Raw genomic sequence first — 17,237 nt, forward strand, 5'->3', positions numbered from 1 at the left:
TTGAGGGAGGACATGAAGAAGGCATGGGTTGAACAAAAAGAAGAAATGGAAAGTCTGAAAAAACAAATCACAGAACTTATGGGATTGAAAAACACAGTAGAAGAGATGAAAAAAACAATGGATACCTACAATGATAGATTTAAAGAGACAGAAGATAGAATTAGTGAACTGGAGGATGGAACATCTAAAATCCAAAAAGAAACAAAAACTATAGGGAAAAGAACGGAAAAATTGAGCAGGGGTTCAGGGAATTGAATGATAATATGAAGCACAAAATATACATGTTGTGGGTGTCCCAGAAGGAGAAAAGAAGGGAAAAGGAGGAGAAAAACTAATGGAAGAAATTATCACTGAAAATTTCCCAACTCTTATGAAAGACCTAAAATTACAGATCCAAGAAGTGCAGCGCACCCCAAAGAGATTAGACCCAAATAGGCGTTCTCCAAGACACTTACTAGTTAGAATGACAGAGGTCAAAGAGAAAGAGAGGATCTTGAAAACAGCAAGAGAAAAACAATCCATCACATACAAGGGAAACCCAATAAGACTATGTGTAGATTTCTCAACAGAAACCATGGAAGCTAGAAGACAGTGGGATGATATATTTAAATTACTAAAAGAGAAAAACTGCCAACCAAGACTTCTATATCCAGCAAAATTGTCCTTCAAAAATGAGGGAGAAATTAAAAAATTCTCAGACAAAAAGTCACTGAGAGAATTTGTGACCAAGAGACCAGCTCTGCAAGAAATACTAAAGGGAGCACTAGAGTCAGATACGAAAAGAGAGAAGAGAGAGGTATGGAGAAGAGTGTAGAAAGAAGGAAAATCAGATATGGTATATATAATACAAAAGGCAAAATGGTAGAGGAAAGTATTACCCAAACAGTAATAACACTAAATGTTAATGGACTGAATTCCCCAATCAAAAGACATAGACTGGCAGAATGGATTAAAAAACAGGATCCTTCTATATGCTGTCTACAGGAAACACATCTTAGACCCAAAGATAAATATAGGTTGAAAGTGAAAGGTTGGGAAAAGATATTTCATGCAAATAACAACCAGAAAAGAGCAGGAGTAGCTATACTAATATCCAACAAATTAGACTTCAAATGTAAAACAGTTAAAAGAGACAAAGAAGGATACTATCTACTAATAAAAGGAACAATTAAACAAGAAGACATAACAATCATAAATATTTATGCACCAAATCAAAATGCCCCAAAATACGTGAGGGATACACTGCAATCACTGAAAAGGGAAATAGACACACCTACCATAATAGTTGGAGACTTCAATTCGCCACTCTCATCAATGGACAGAACATCTAGACAGAGGATCAATAAAGAAACAGAGAACTTGAATATTACAATAAATGAGCTAGACTTAACAGACATTTGTAGGACATTACACCCCACAACAGCAGGATACACCTTTTTGTCAAGTGCTCATGGATCATTCTCAAAGATAGACCATATGCTGGGTCACAAAGCAAGTCTCAACAAATTTAAAAGATTGAAATCATACACAACACTTTCTCAGATCATAAAGGAATGAAGTTGGAAATCAATAATAGGCAGAGTGCCAGAAAATCCACACATACATGGAGGCTCAACAACACACTCTTAAACAACGAGTGGGTCAAGGAAGAAATTACAAGAGAAATTAGTAAATATCTCGAGGCGAATGAAAATGAAAACACAACATATCAAAACCTATGGATGCAGCAAAGGCAGTGCTAAGAGGGAAATTGATTGCCCTAAATGCCTATATCAGAAAAGAAGAAAAGGCAAAAATTCAGGAATTAACTGTCCACTTGGAAGAACTGGAGAAAGAACAGCAAACTGACCCCAAAGCAAGCAAAAGGAAAGAAATAACAAAGATTAGAGCAGAAATAAATGAAATTGAAAACATGAAAACAATAGAGAAAATCAATAAGACCAGAAGTTGGTTCTATGAGAAAATCAACAAGATTGATGGGCCCTTAGCAAGATTGACAAAAAGAAGAAGAGAGAGGATGCAAATAAATAAGATCAGAAATGGAAGAGGAGACATAACTACTGACCTCACAGAAATAAAGGAGGTAATAACAGGATACTATGAACAACTTTACGCTAATAAATACAACAATGTAGATGAAATGGACAAGTTCCTAGAAAGGCATGAACAACCTACTTTGACTCAAGAAGAAATAGATGACCTCAACAAACCAATCACAAGTAAAGAAATTGAATCAGTCATTCAAAAGCATCCCAAAAAGAAAATTCCAGGACCAGACGGCTTCACATGTGAATTCTACCAAACATTCCAGAAAGAATTAGTACCAACTCTGTTCAAACTCTTCAAAAAAATCAAAGTGGAAGGAAAGCTACCTAATTCATTCTATCACGCCAACATCACCCTCATACCAAAATCAGGCAAAGATATTACAAAAAAAGAAAACTACAGACCAATCTCTCTAATGAATATAGATGCAAAAATCCTCAACAAAATTCTAGCAAATCGAATCCAGCAACACATTAAAAGAATTATACATCATGACCAAGTAGGATTCATCCCAGGTATGCAAGGATGGTTCAACATAAGAAAATCAATTAATGTAATATACCATATCAACAAATCAAAGCAGAAAAATCACATGATCATCTCAATTGATGCAGAGAAGGCATTTGACAAGATTCAACATCTTTTCCTGTTGAAAACACTTCAAAGGATAGGAATACAAGGAAACTTCCTTAAAATGATAGAGGGAATATATGAAAAACCCACAGCTAATATCATCCTCAATGGGGAAAAATTGAAAACTTTCCCCCTAAGATCAGGAACAAGACAAGGATGTCCATTATCACCAGTGTTATTCAACATCGTGTTGGAGGTTCTAGCCAGAGCAATTAGACAAGAAAAAGAAATACAAGGCATCAAAATTGGAAAGGAAGAAGTAAAACTATCACTGTTTGCAGATGATATGATACTATACGTCAAAAACCCGGAAAAATCCGCAACAAAACTACTAGAGCTAATAAATGTGTACAGCAAAGTAGCAGGTTACAAGATCAACATTCAAAAATCTGTAGCGTTTCTATACACTAGCAATGAACAAGCTGAGGGGGAAATCAAGAAACGAATTCCATTTACAATTGCAACTAAAAGAATAAAGTACTTAGGAATAAATTTAACTAAAGAGACAAAAGACCTATACAAAGAAAACTACAAAAAACTGTTAAAAGAAATCACAGAAGACCTAATAGATGGAAGGGCATACCGTGTTCATGGATTGGAAGACTAAATATAGTTAAGATGTCAATCCTACCTAAATTGATTTACAGATTCAATGCAATACCAATCAAAATCCCAACAACTTATTTTTCAGAAATGGAAAAACCAATAAGCAAATTTATCTGGAAGGGCAGGGTGCCCCGAATTGCTAAAAACATCTTGAGGAAAAAAAACGAAGCTGGAGGTCTCACACTGCCTGACTTTAAGGCATATTATGAAGCCACAGTGGTCAAAACAGCATGGTATTGGCATAAAGGTAGATATATTGACCAATGGAATCGAATAGAGTGCTCAGATATAGACCCTCTCATCTATGGACATTTGATCTTTGATAAGGCATCAAGCCAATTCACCTGGGACAGAACAGTCTCTTCAATAAATGGTGCCTAGAGAACTGGATATTCATATCCAAAAGAATGAAAGAGGACCCGTATCTCACACCCTATACAAAAGTTAACTCAAAATGGATCAAAGATCTAAACATTAGGTCTAAGACCATAAAACAGTTAGAGGAAAATATAGGGAGATATCTTATGAAACTTACAATTGGAGGCAGTTTTATGGACCTTAAAACTAAAGCAAGAGCACTGAAGAAAGAAAGAAAGAAATGGGAGCTCCTCAAATTAAACACTTTTGTGCATCAAAGAATTTCATCAAGAAAGTAGAAAGACAGCCTAAACAATGGGAGACAATATTTGGAAACGGCTTATCAGATAAAGGTCTAGTATCCAGAATATATAAAGAGATTGTTCAACTCAACAACAAAAAGACAGCCAACCCAATTACAAAATGGCAAAAAGACTTGAACAGACACCTCTCAGAAGAGGAAATACAAATGGCCAAAAGGCACATGAAGAGATGCTCAATGTACCTGGCCATCAGAGAAATGCAAATCAAAACCACAATGAGATATCATCTCATACCCACCAGAATGGCCATTATCAACAAAACAGAAAATGACAAGTGCTGGAGAGGATGCGGAGAAAGAGGCACACTTATCCACTGTTGGTGGGAATGTCAAATGGTGCAACCACTGTGGAAGGCAGTTTGGCGGTTCCTCAAAAAACTGAATATAGAATTGCCATATGACCCAGCAATACCATTGCTAGGTATCTACTCAAAGGACTTAAGGGCAAAGACACAAACGAACATTTGCACACCAATGTTTATAGCAGCGTTATTTACAATTGCAAAGAGATGGAAACAGCCAAAATGTCCATCAACAGACGAGTGGCTAAACAAACTGTGGTATATACATACGATGGAATATTATGCAGCTCTAAGACAGAATAAACTTATGAAGCATGTAATAACATGGGTGGACCTAGAGAACATTATGCTGAGTGAGATTAGCCAAAAACTAAAGGACAAATACTGTATGGTCCCACTGATGTGAACTGACATTAGAGAATAAACTTGGAATATGTCATTGGTAACAGAGACCAGCAGGAGTTAGAAACAGGGTAAGATAATGGGTAATTGGAGCTGAAGGGATACAGACTGTGCAACAGGACTAGATACAAAAACTCAAAAATGGACAGCACAATACTACCTAATTGTAATGTAATTATGTTAAAACACTGAATGAAAAAAAAATTGCATTATGAAAAATTATAAAAAAACACATGAAATAGAGAAACTAGTAAAAGAAGCTCTCAGACACCCATCATACAGTGTCAACAATTATCAATAGCTCTTGAATTGAATCTTTTTTAAAAAAAAAACATGCCTTGACTTCTATCTTCCCTTCTAAACTGAAATTCTCGGGTTCTTCACATGGATTTTAATTTTAATCTCTTGTGGAAGGTTCCACATTTATTTATATAATCATAAGTTCCCAACATCTCCATGTGTATTATTCACAGAACAACATAAGCTGCTGACTCAATTCCTAGTCACCTGGTATTTGAGTGCCATTTCCATAGTATTGCAGGATACTTCTCTGTACTACTGGAGACAATTTGCCATGGATCTCTCATATTTCTACACATCTTGTAAGCAAAGCACTGATTACCCTTTGTTCCATTTAAAGGATTTTTGTGCATCGAAGAGCCTTGCAGGTCAGAGGTAGTGTCTCTCTGGAGAAAAATGCAGGCATCCTTACTGACCACTATTAAAGGACTGAGGTTCCCTAAGCTCAGTGTTTCTCTCCCATAACATAATCTATTTTGTGTGCAGGTGTTACCCAATCCTCTTTATATCACTCTATGTGAATTGGGGCTTGAGGAACTAAATAAAAAATAATGATACTCTGTTTGTTGCTATTGCTGTGAGTAATGAACTATACTTTTTAAAATCTCTGACCTATGAACCCCAGGCTTTCTACCAGCATCCTGGTAGAAACTCTGGCAGGCTAACTTAATGGTTTGTAAACTTAATGGTTTGTCACAGTTCTTGACAGTTTGGGCAACAATGGTCAGAAGACAACAAAACAGGCTTTCTGGAAGAGGAAGAATGAGGTTAATTAAGAGGCTTTGAGGAAAGTTCACAGGAATGGTAGTGAATTGACTAAAATGTATGAACCAACTGGGCAATAAATTGTCCTCTACTTTATTGTCTGCTAATGAGAAGAAATTGAGGTTTTTGCAGGAAGTAGGTTTGCAGACAGTTACTTGAACACTACCTTGCTTATTGCTAACTCTCCTCTGGGTGGGGGGACTTCCTCCACAGTCTAGCAGTCAACCTCACATCTGCCCCACTGTAGCAGCTAATACTGAGATTCGTTCTGGGTGTGCAGAAGATTCTGCTGCCTTTCAGAGAAGCTACAGAGACACAAAACTACACTGAGCACGAAAGGATGGAAGTGTGCTACCACTATGGGCAAAAAAACAGGCAAATTATTAGAAAATTGGTTCCCTTGGGAGATGAGGCAGTGGGGCATGTGTTGCTGATTAAGAATAGTTACAACTGGGGCCTTACACAGCTCACCCCCTTCTGTAATCTGTAATGCTAACCTTAGATCCATTAAGAGATAAAAGTAAAAATTCTCTACATTTTGCAGTAGATCCTGGCTGCTCTAAGGCAGATTTGGCCCTCTTTGGGATACAGAAAAAGTCCTATAGGAAACCAGAGATGAGGCATTGACTAGTATCCAGGCTCTTACTGGCCTACATAGAATGGTACAATGTTGATGAATGAGAAAGAGAAAATCATCTCTCTCGTCCCCAATCCCCTGGCCTTAGTTACGTTAAGGAGAAATCATTAGTGGTGGGGTAGAGTTCCTCTATATGTATCCAATATCTCAGCATGCTGGGTTACTTTTGAAAACATAATGGGCAGTTTTTATGGCTTTTATGGCCATAAACTTTTATGGTTTTGTTGGATATGGATGCCCAAGTCATTATCCTACCTGAACCTGTGGAAGGAAAAAGCATGCAGATTCAGTTATTGGGGTGTGCTGGTTTGAAATGATGTGTGTCCCCTAGAAAAGCCATGTCTTAATCAAAATCTCATTTCATAAAGGTAGAATAATCCCTATTTAATACTGCATGTTTGAAACTGTAATCAGATCATCTCCCTGGGGATGTGATTTAATCAAGAGTGGTTGTTAAGCTGGATTAGGTGATGACATGTCTCCACTCATTTGGGTGGATCTTGATTAGTTTCTGAAGTCCTACAAAAGAGGAAACATTTTGGAGAATGAGAGAGCAGAGTAGAATGACATAGCCACGAGAAGCAGAGTCCACCAGCAACCTTTGGAGATGAAGAAGGAAAATGCATCCCGGGCAGCTTCATGAAACAGGAAGCCAGGAGAGAAAGCTGGCAGATGATGCCGTGTTTGCCATGTGCGATTCCAGATAAGAGAGAAACTCTGACTGTGTTCGCCATGTGCCTTCTCACTTGAGAAAGAAACCCTGAACTTCATCGGCCTTCTTGAACCAAGGTATCTTTCCCTGGATGCCTTAGATTGGACATTTCTATAGACTTGTTTTAATTGGGGCATTTTCTTGGCCTTTGAACTGTAAACTAGCATCTGATTAAATTCCTCTTTTTAAAAGTCATTCCATTTCTGGTATATTGCATTATGGCAGCTAGCAAACTAGAACATGGGGCTCGGGCACTGTTCACAGTAGGAAAAGGAAGTTAACCCAACCTTCTGGCTGGGGCCTTTTGGGTCAATTCAATGTACTGTTGTTGCTGCTTCTACATCTCAATGTATAATAGGAATCGATGTTCCCTGTCTCCTAAGTGTCAGAGATATTCTCCCAATCGGGAAGTGGTGCATGTAGAGAAATACTAGTGGGACACATAGCATTTTTATTGGTGACTAGGGAGTTTAATTACCTCTGAATGAGCACTAAAATCATATTCTGAAGGCCTTGCCATGTGAATGAGATTGATTTTGATGCTTGAGTGCCAGTGGCATGATGTACCATCAGTCTGTAAAATGGATTCAGCTGCAGTCACAATGTCTGGAACTGTGGTGCTATGGAAGCAATAAATTAATTCACTTGCCAGTGTGTGCATCATGATTTAGTGTGAGTACCTCTACCCTCTTATGTCCAAAGCTTTCATTATATAGATGATGTCCTATTGACTGACAAGTCAGAAGCCTCAGTTCAATGGCCCTGGCTTCAGTATTGTCATACCTCCATTAGTAGGGGTGGCTGAAAAACCTTGACAAAATTCAGGGGTCTCCTGGCCAAGTAAAGTTTCTCGGAACTAAGTGGGTAGATTCTCTCTCGCAGTAAAGGAAAAACTGCTGACTCTTTGGCCCATGGCCACCATACGGAAGCACATATTGGACTCATAAAGTATTGGAAAGAGTATGTACATAACTTGGAGATTCTATTTGGTTCTTTATATCAACTAAGCAGCAAATCAGCATCCTATGAGTTAGTCTTAAACCAGAGGTTGCATTGAGAGCTGGTTAGCAAATTATAGCCTGCTCTCTACTTTTGTGGCCCATAATGACCTAATGACCTAAAGACACCTTTGAGCTAGAAGTTTCAGTGACTTATGATTTTGCTGAATAGAGCCTTTAGCAAAGGGAGGCAGCATCCACCCAGAGATGCCTCCCTGACACAGCTACCAGCAACACCCCTATTGAAAAGCAGCTATTAGCTGGCTACTGTGCACTTGTCAAAACTGAATGTCTGACCCTGGAAGCCTTGTCACTTTCTGACATGATATTCCTATTTTGGGGTGACCCAATGAATAAAAAGTGGGGAAGGGCCCAGTTAGATTCACTTGTCAAATGACAATGGCACATTGAAGGACACAACCAGCTTGGACTCAGCATCATCTAGGATTTACATATCAAGTGGTACTTTTAGGGGAAATTCTATCCACCTCTTTGCCAACAAAACAATGCGCTGGCTTAATGAAGCCCTATTCCCCTTAGGTTTCCTTAAACACCTGGGATTGGTTCAGTGATGGTTTGGTTAAATTGAAACTCGATGGTGTTCACTGGGCTGGTGTGTTACTCAACTTATGTGCCAACAATGCAAAACCAGAAATGAAAGAAGTTGCTCCATTCCATAGGCAAGGTTATTCTCTTAGGTTCCTTGACAAACGTTGCTATATTTTTACTGACTTTTGAATTGTTGCCTGTGGCCTATCTATTTGACCTGCCATGTAGAAATTATAGACTGACAAAGACAATCCTATTCGGGCCACAAACTGGAAATAAATTGTGGCTGCTGATCAAAGTGTCTGAATGAAGCCATGCTAGGATTTTCTGATGAGAGCAACTGGATTCAAGCCGCTGATCAAGCCTGTACTGCTCAGGTTGTCATCATTGCCGCGTAGATCCATCACTGTCCTGGGCATAGGAACACTTCTGCCATCATAGACTGGGCACAAAATAAAGGCCTCTGTGTTTGTGAAGGCAGAAGCTACTGCTGCAAGCCAGATTTAGACATATGTCTTGCATGAGGGAGGACACATCACCTAGGGCATTGACCCTACCCGCTCCTGGCAGACTGACCACATCTGACCATAGATCTCCTCTCAGGACTATTGATGGGGTCTCACCACTGTTGACACTTTTTCAGGTCATGGTGTGTCTGTTCCAGTCTGATCAGCCAACTTTGTCCACATCATTGTGACTTTGAAAGTAATCCATGTCATGTTTTTGGTCATCTGGGCCATTTTCAGTCCAACAATGATGTGTCTTTTACTACAAAAGTCATCAACAATGGTCTGACAGTCAAGGTATTTGATCAGCCTTCCATGCTATCTACCATCCACAGACATCTGATATTGTTGGGCATTGGTATGGCCGTCTCAGTAATTGACTCAATAAGATTTCTGACTCTCCTTCCCTCACTTCCTTCTGGCCCAAACCTTAGTTAGATGGTTTCATCATTGACTGCATTCCCTAGAAAGAGATCATCTCCTCTCAGCTGCTTTCCCAAGTAAGGATTAAGATGAAAGGGATGGACAGTTATATAAATCCATTTTAAACATTCAGGAGTCTGCTCTGATTTTTTATGGGCATGATATTTTAATTTTTCTCCTAATGGCAGCCCTAGGCTAGCTTGATTGGTTCACCTGCTCTTGCTGTGAGTAATAAACTATCCTTTGTCTCTGATCCAAGAGTCTTATTTCTTCTATAAGAACCTATGAAATTATGGTAGTCTATATCGTTAGATTGCAGGTAGGGTAAAATACAAGATTCTTCATAGTTCTTGACACTATCCCCACACTGAAAAACAGTCTGACCTATAAAACAATCACAGCATCCAGTTCTACAGAAATGATTTTTGGTATTTATCTTTCTGCCTAGGGCTGTCCAAACTGATAGTGATAACTCTGTTACATGTCTTAAGGATTCAGCAAGATTATACTGAAAACATTTTGAAAAAAAATAGAAATGGGTAGGATTTGGGCACTATTTGTTCCCTTTACATTACCATGCAAGGGGAGAAATTGTATTTTCTTTGCCAGTTGTCATCATACTTACAGGGTCAAGGGTGTGATTACCTATAGAAGTGTACCTCAATGACCTTTCCTCGGTGCTAACATAATGTGCGCAACAAAGAAGCTCATTATAGTAAAGATTGTATGGCGCTCAGATCAGAGTCCCCTAATTTAATCTAGTATTATTGCTGATAGCCATGAATATGTTTAAAGAATTTGTTGTGAAAGCTTCTCTTATATTTACTAGTATGGTTCAGCCTCCATGCAGTTTGATTGCAGCTCAGATGGTTTCTGGCACTGTAGGGATAATGCTAGCTTGCACTGTGTATACATGCATGTGTGTGTGTATGTGATTGTGTGCTGCCCTTCAAACTGTTTCATGAAAGAGCTGTTTTCTCATTTACTAAGAAAGGTTTCTGTGGTTACCATAAAGCACAACCTTTAAAGGTCTTTGTTTATATTAATCAGTGTGTGACAGTTCTGGCATGCAGTTCTTTACGTCTTTGCACACACATGGTGCCTATTGCTCAGGGAAACCCATGAGGCTTAGGAACCTGGAGACAGAAGAGATCTCAAAGATAGACCTGAAATTGTCATGGGCAACTTGCTCAGCAACTGGACCATGATACACCACTACTATAGTGAATTTGCAGATAATTCAATAAAAATTTGTTGAGTGCCAACTGTGTTCAGATATTGTGCAATACAGTAAGAATACACAGTTGCTACAGTGCTTGCCCATGAATAGCTAGCAGTGTAGTGGAGGCAACTATGAATAGACCTGTAAATTGATAATTACTCACACGTGGACATGGATACAAACGGTTAAATGGAAATATCTAGGAGGAAATGATTTACTCTTGCCTGGGATTAAAGAAAATTGAGAGTAGGAATTGGGGTCCATTACTTTGGGAATGTTGAATATAACCCTATATTCTGTGAACCACAAGGTTCAGACCTCTCCAGAAGGGTAAAGGAAAGGTGAGCTTTGAAATCACATAGCCCTGGAATTTCAGAGCTACCGTCGACTACTTATTATTTATGTGACTGAATAAGATACTTGTTTCCGTTTGTTGATGCTGCCAGAATGCTATATACCAGAAGTTGATTGACTTTTATAAAGGGGATTTATTAAGTTATAAGTTACTATTCTAAAGCCATAAAAATGTACAAATTAAGGCACCAACAAGAGAATACCTTCACTCAAGAAAGGCTGATGGAGTCCAGAGTTCTCTGTCACATGGGAAGGCACATGGTGACGTCTTGTTGTCTTTCTTTCCAGGCATATAGCTCCAAATGGCTCTCTCAGCATCTCCAAGCATCTGTATCTGTGCTTTCTCCAAAATGTTCCCCTCTTAAAGGAATCCAGTAAGCTAATGAAGACCCACCTTGAATGGGCAGGGTCACATCTCCATGGAAACAACCAAATTAAAAGATTCAATCCATAATAAGTCCCACAAGATTGGATTAGAAGAACATGGATTTTCTGGAATACATAACATGTCAAACCAGCACAAAACTTAACCTCTGTTGAGACCCAGTTTCTTTATCATTACCACAGGAATGATGGTATCACCTCATCAAGTTGTGATGTTTAAAGGAGATAACCAAGCTATAGTGTACACATACAAGATTCTAACACCATCAATAACAATTTTGCTGGTTACTTTACATATATTATCTTTTTTTATCCCCACAAAAAATCTCTAAGGGAGGTGTTTTCTCCCCCATATTGAAGACAAATTATTATTATTTTTTACCTACTGTAATAATACTTCTCTGGAAAGGACTCACCATTCTAGATTAAGAACATTTGTGATTCATGGGAAGGAGTCAAAATGTCAACCTTAACAGGAGCTTGGGAGAATTTTAGTCCAACCCTTGAGGATGATTTTGAGGGGTTCAAGACTTCAGTGGAGGAAGTAACTGCACATGTGGTGGAAATAGCAAGAGAACTAGAATTAGAAATAGAGCCTGAAGATGTGACTGAGTTGTTGTAAATCCCATGATGAAACTTGAACAGACGAGGAATTGTTTATTATGGATGAGGAAAGAAAGTAGTCGCTTGAGATGGAATCTCCTCCTGGTGAAAATGCTGTGAACACTGTTGAAATGATAACAAAATGTTTACAATATTACATCAAAACTTAGTTGATACAGATGAAGCAGATTGGAGAGGATTGATTTCAATTTTGGAAAAGTTCTACTATGGGTAAAATGCTATCAAATAGCACTGACTGCTACAGAGAGATCTTCTGTGAAAGGAAGAGTTGATCGAAATGGCAAAATTCATTGTTGTCTTATTTTAAGAAATGGCCACAGTCACCACAACTTTCAGCAACCACCACCCTGATCAATCAGCAGTCATCAAGACTGAGGCAAGACCCTTTACCAGCAAAAAGGTTATGAATCTCTGAAGGCTCGGATGAAGGTTAACATTTTTTTTAGCAATAAAGTAATCTTAAATTAAGGTATGTACATTATTTTTGTTGGACATAATGCTATTACACACTTAATAGACTACAGTATAGTGTAAACATAACTTTTGTATGCATTGGGAAACCAAAAATTTCATGTGATTTTTAAAAAAATTTTTATTGTGTAATATAACATATATACAAAGCAAACAAAGAAAAAAGCCATAGTTTTCAAAGCACTTTTCAACAAGTAGTTACAGGGCAAATCCCAGAGTGTGTCATGGGTTACCATCATCTCAGATTTTCTTTCTAGTTGCTGCAGAACATTGGAGGTTAGAAGGAATATATATTTTTATATCATCACTTTTTTTCTTTTTTGTGAAAAATAACATTTATACAAAAAAGCAATAAATTTCAAAGCACAGAACAACAATTAGTTGTAGAACAGATTTCAGAGTTTGGTATGGGGTACAGTTCTACAATTTTAGTTTTTACTCCTAAGATACTAAAGACTAAACGAAATATCAATATAGTGATTCAGCAATCATATTCGTTTGTTAAACCCTGCCTTCTTTCCATAACTCTGCCATCACCTTTGTTCTTTCTCCCACTTGTTAGGGGTATTTGGGCTATGCCCATTCTACGTATTTCATGTTGGAAGAGCTTTCAATAATAAGGGGTAGGGAGATGGAACTAGCTGAAGTTCTGGAAAGGCTAACCACTCTAGGTTTCAGGATTTATCTGGTTCAGGGACCCATCTGGAGGTTGTAGGTTTCGGGGAAGTTACGCATGCAACCTTTGTGGAATCTTATATATTGCCCTAGGTGTTTGTTCTAGTTTGCTAGCTGCTGGAATGCAGTATACCAGAAACGGAATGTATTTAAAAAGGGAATCTAATGAGTTGCTACTTTACAGTTCTAAGGCCAAGAAAATGTCCCAATTAAAACAAGTCTATAGAAATGTCCAATCAAAGGCATCCAGGGAAAGATACCTTGGTTCAAGAAGGCCGATGAAGTTCAGGGTTTCTCTCTCAAATGGAAGGGCACATGGCGAACACAGCATCATCTGCCAGCTTCCTCTCCTGGCTTCCTGTTTCATGAAGCTCCCCCAGAGGCGTTTTCCTTCTTCATCTCCAAAGGTCACTGGCTTGTGGGCTCTCTGCTTCTCATGGCTATGTCATTCTTCTCTGCTCTCTCTGAATCTCTAGCTTTCTCCAAAACGTTTCCTCTTTTATAGGATTCCAGTAAACCAATGAAGACCTATCTAAATGGGTGGAGACACGCCTCCCCTAATCCATCTTAACAACCACTCTTGATTGGGTTACATTTTCAAGGAGATGATCTAATTACATGCAGTATTGAATAGAGATTATTCTGCCTTTATGAAATGGGATTTTGATTAAAACATGGCTTTTCAAGGGTACATACATCCTTTCAAACAAGCACAGTGTTCTTTAGGATTGGCTGAAATGGTTTTTGCTGGGGTTTGGCAAGTTAAGATAAGTAGCAATGTTTATCTGAAGTTTTCATAAGAGTGACCTCCAGAGTAGACTCTCGACTCTATTTGCACTCTCTTAGCCACTGATACCTTATCTGTTATTCTTCTTTTCCCTCTTTTGAACAGGATGGCATTGTTGATCCCACAGTGTCAGGGCCGACTCACCCCTGGGAGTCATCTCCCACACTGCCAGGGAGACTTTCACCCTTGGATGCATATGACTTGCTTTTTGCAATAATCACTTTGTTGCAGTGGTCTGGAGCCCAACATGCAATATCTGTGAGGTGTGCCTATGTATGCAATTAGATGACACTAGGGAGCTGAAGCGATACCACACAGATGAAATAAAAGACCTAGTGGGTAAGTATGCTTTGAATGAATTAGAGCTTGGTATATTTTCTGTGTTCTTTATTAAGAATAATTAATTTTTAAAAATGTAAAGTTTCTTAAAAGTAACTCTTAAAGTTACCTTTCAGTTTTTCTGTATCAACATATCACACATAATGTTATACAGAGTCTGAGATTGGAATGTTTCTTTATTACTCACCCTCAATCTTAGCTGGGGGTCAGAACTCTCCCACGGCTTGGATATGGCCTTAGGGCTTCTGACTAGATTAGTATCAAAATAGCTTTTCTCTTAGTTGGTTAAGCCTCTTTCTTAGCTCAGAGAAGGGAACACTGATGAGATGCTCACTTATCTTTTCAAAAGCCCTGATCACCCCCTAAAAACATTTTCCATGCCCTAGATCTCTATTTTAAATGCTTCTGTTGGCTTCCCCAAAGCTCCCCACATTATTTAGAGAATGGTGTAAGTGGATTAATCTAGAATACAGCATGGCTTTAAAAAGAAAGAAATTTATTTTTTCATGTGAAATAGACAGAAGGTGAGTATGGAGGCAATCCAGGGGGCTCTGTCCCATGAGGTCATTCAAGGAAGTGGCTCCCTCTATTTTCTTCCGTTAGGCTGTAGGGTTATGAACTCATGTCCCTTGTCAAAGCTGGATCAATTCCATGCCTGCATTCCAGACCAAGGGAAGCGTGAAGAGAGTTTTAGGCAACTGGTTGTGTCCTTAATGAGGTAGCCAAGAAGTGGCACACATTTACTTTTACTCATTTCATATTAATCTGAACGAGTCACAAGGGAGGCTGGGAAATGTAGTTTATAACAGAATAGACATGTGTCCAGCTAGAACTCAGGGTGTTCTATTACAAAAAGAAGGGTGTAACAGATTCTAGGAAACAATTAGCAATCTCTGCCACATGCCATAAGACAAAAGTTAGAAGAGAAGAGTAGCTATATAATGGAAGCTATGTAAGAATTTCTTGCTACCTCCCAAATTGTTTTTTTCTTTTTAGCTCAATCAGGAGGTATTTTCCCAATTTAAAGTTTTCACTACCATTCCCCCAGTATCATCTTTCTTATATTATTGTAACTCAGCTGCATGGTGACTGGTGCCCTTGACTCTACTCTTGTCTCCCTGATATCTACCAAAACAAAGAAGACAGCAGTACCTTTATCAAATGTAAATCAGACAAAATGACTTCACTACTTAGAACTCACCAGTGGCTTCTCAAAGCAATGAGAATCAAATTGAAACTCTATCTATGGCCTGGAAGACCTCCCTACTCTCTCTTCCTTCACCTTATTAGGCCACTGTCTGTTTTCTTTTTTTCAGTTGTATATGCTAAGTTTGTTCTCATCTCTTTCCCTCTAGCTGTCCTTCACTTTGTGGGCATATCTTCACGAAGTTGCTTCCTTCTATTGAATTCAGGCCCTAAGTGGTGTTACTTCCTTAGAGAGGCCTCCCACGGCTACCCCAGGTCAAGTAGCCATGACCTCTTAGTCACCATCCACCACATTACCCTAAAGTAAGTCCTCCATAATACCCATCATGATTGCTATCATTTATTAATTGATTTACATGTTCATGGTATATAAGCTCCTGGAAGCAGAGGTACTGTCTTGTTCACCATCGTGTCCAGAGCTCCTAGAAGGCAGCTATAAACACATCAACAGGCACTCTGTGAGTATCTGTTAACTGACAAGCTTGGTCTTTGTAAAATAGTCAAATTATCTATCTAAAACAATTAGCACAGGGCCTTTAGCATCACAGATATTCAATAACTATTTCAAATAGTCATTGAATTACTAGAACTAGCTTCAAATTCCAGTGAATCATTTGAAAAGGCTTTACATAAACATTTTGTGCTTAATTAATAATGAATATGAAGGAAATAAATAAGCTGTGTGAAAAATACAGATAAGCATAAAGGAAAGTCCTACCACTGAAAGAAAACCATTGTTAATATCTCGGCAAGCATTCATGTAGACTTTTTCCCTATAGGTGCACACACACATGATTTTTAAAAGCTGATATCATACAATATATGCAGCTTGAATAGAAAATGGGCCAAGTACACTTGCTAAGAATGACTGCTTATTTTAAAGTATGAAGTTAATATTTTAAAAATTAGATTGCATGTTTTACTTATATATTTTTGGTGGTTATTATAAAAATGTAGAATATGGTTTGCATAGACACCTCTATCAGCAGCTAGACCCATGTATCACCAAGGGCCCTCTGTAGAGCAGGGGAAGAAAGAATTCTCAAAAAAAGTCTGTCAGGCCTGAGATGCCATTTCTTTTCATTTTAATCTAAATTTCCTTCCTTTCTACAGAAAATATTGGTTTGAATGTTTATCTTTTCTAGTGAAAAGGTGAATATTGCTGCATAAAAACGCTCAAGACGTATTTTTACCTTTACCATAAACTTTTACGTAATGTGAATGTATAGTTTCTGTGAAGCCATCAAATGTCAGTATATCTTGTGAGTTTGAAATTATTTTAGAATTAAAAGTTTGAAGAAAAAAGTCAGGGTTTTATCTCTCTGGGAAATGAGGGAAAGCAATTTGGAAATCTGGTATACGAATGTATATGAATATACAAGTGACATTTATAGATCCAAACATACTCATCCGCCCATACGTATATATAGTTGGCATCTAACCACTAAGCATAAAAATGTTGTGGGTGTTTACGTTTTTTTTAAAGGCATTATTTGCATTTTTCAAAAACAGTATCTTTAATTTCCAAAATAGTATAAGGAATTGGGAACTTGGGCTAAGAGATACAAGGGAGGAAAAAAACCAGTAAGGGAAAAAATTGGAAAAGTATGTATATAA

At 38.2% G+C, this 17,237-nt stretch overlaps 1 protein-coding gene across 1 annotated transcript in view; it reads right to left on the minus strand.

Moving 5' to 3' along the window:
* The window catches only part of NEMP2 (nuclear envelope integral membrane protein 2), a 186,830-nt gene that overhangs the window by 106,148 nt on the left and 63,445 nt on the right, over nucleotides 1–17,237 (minus strand). The window lies entirely within an intron of this gene.

The sequence above is a fragment of the Tamandua tetradactyla genome, chromosome 3, assembly GCF_023851605.1.
Source record: "Tamandua tetradactyla isolate mTamTet1 chromosome 3, mTamTet1.pri, whole genome shotgun sequence".
Lineage (NCBI taxonomy): Eukaryota > Metazoa > Chordata > Mammalia > Pilosa > Myrmecophagidae > Tamandua > Tamandua tetradactyla.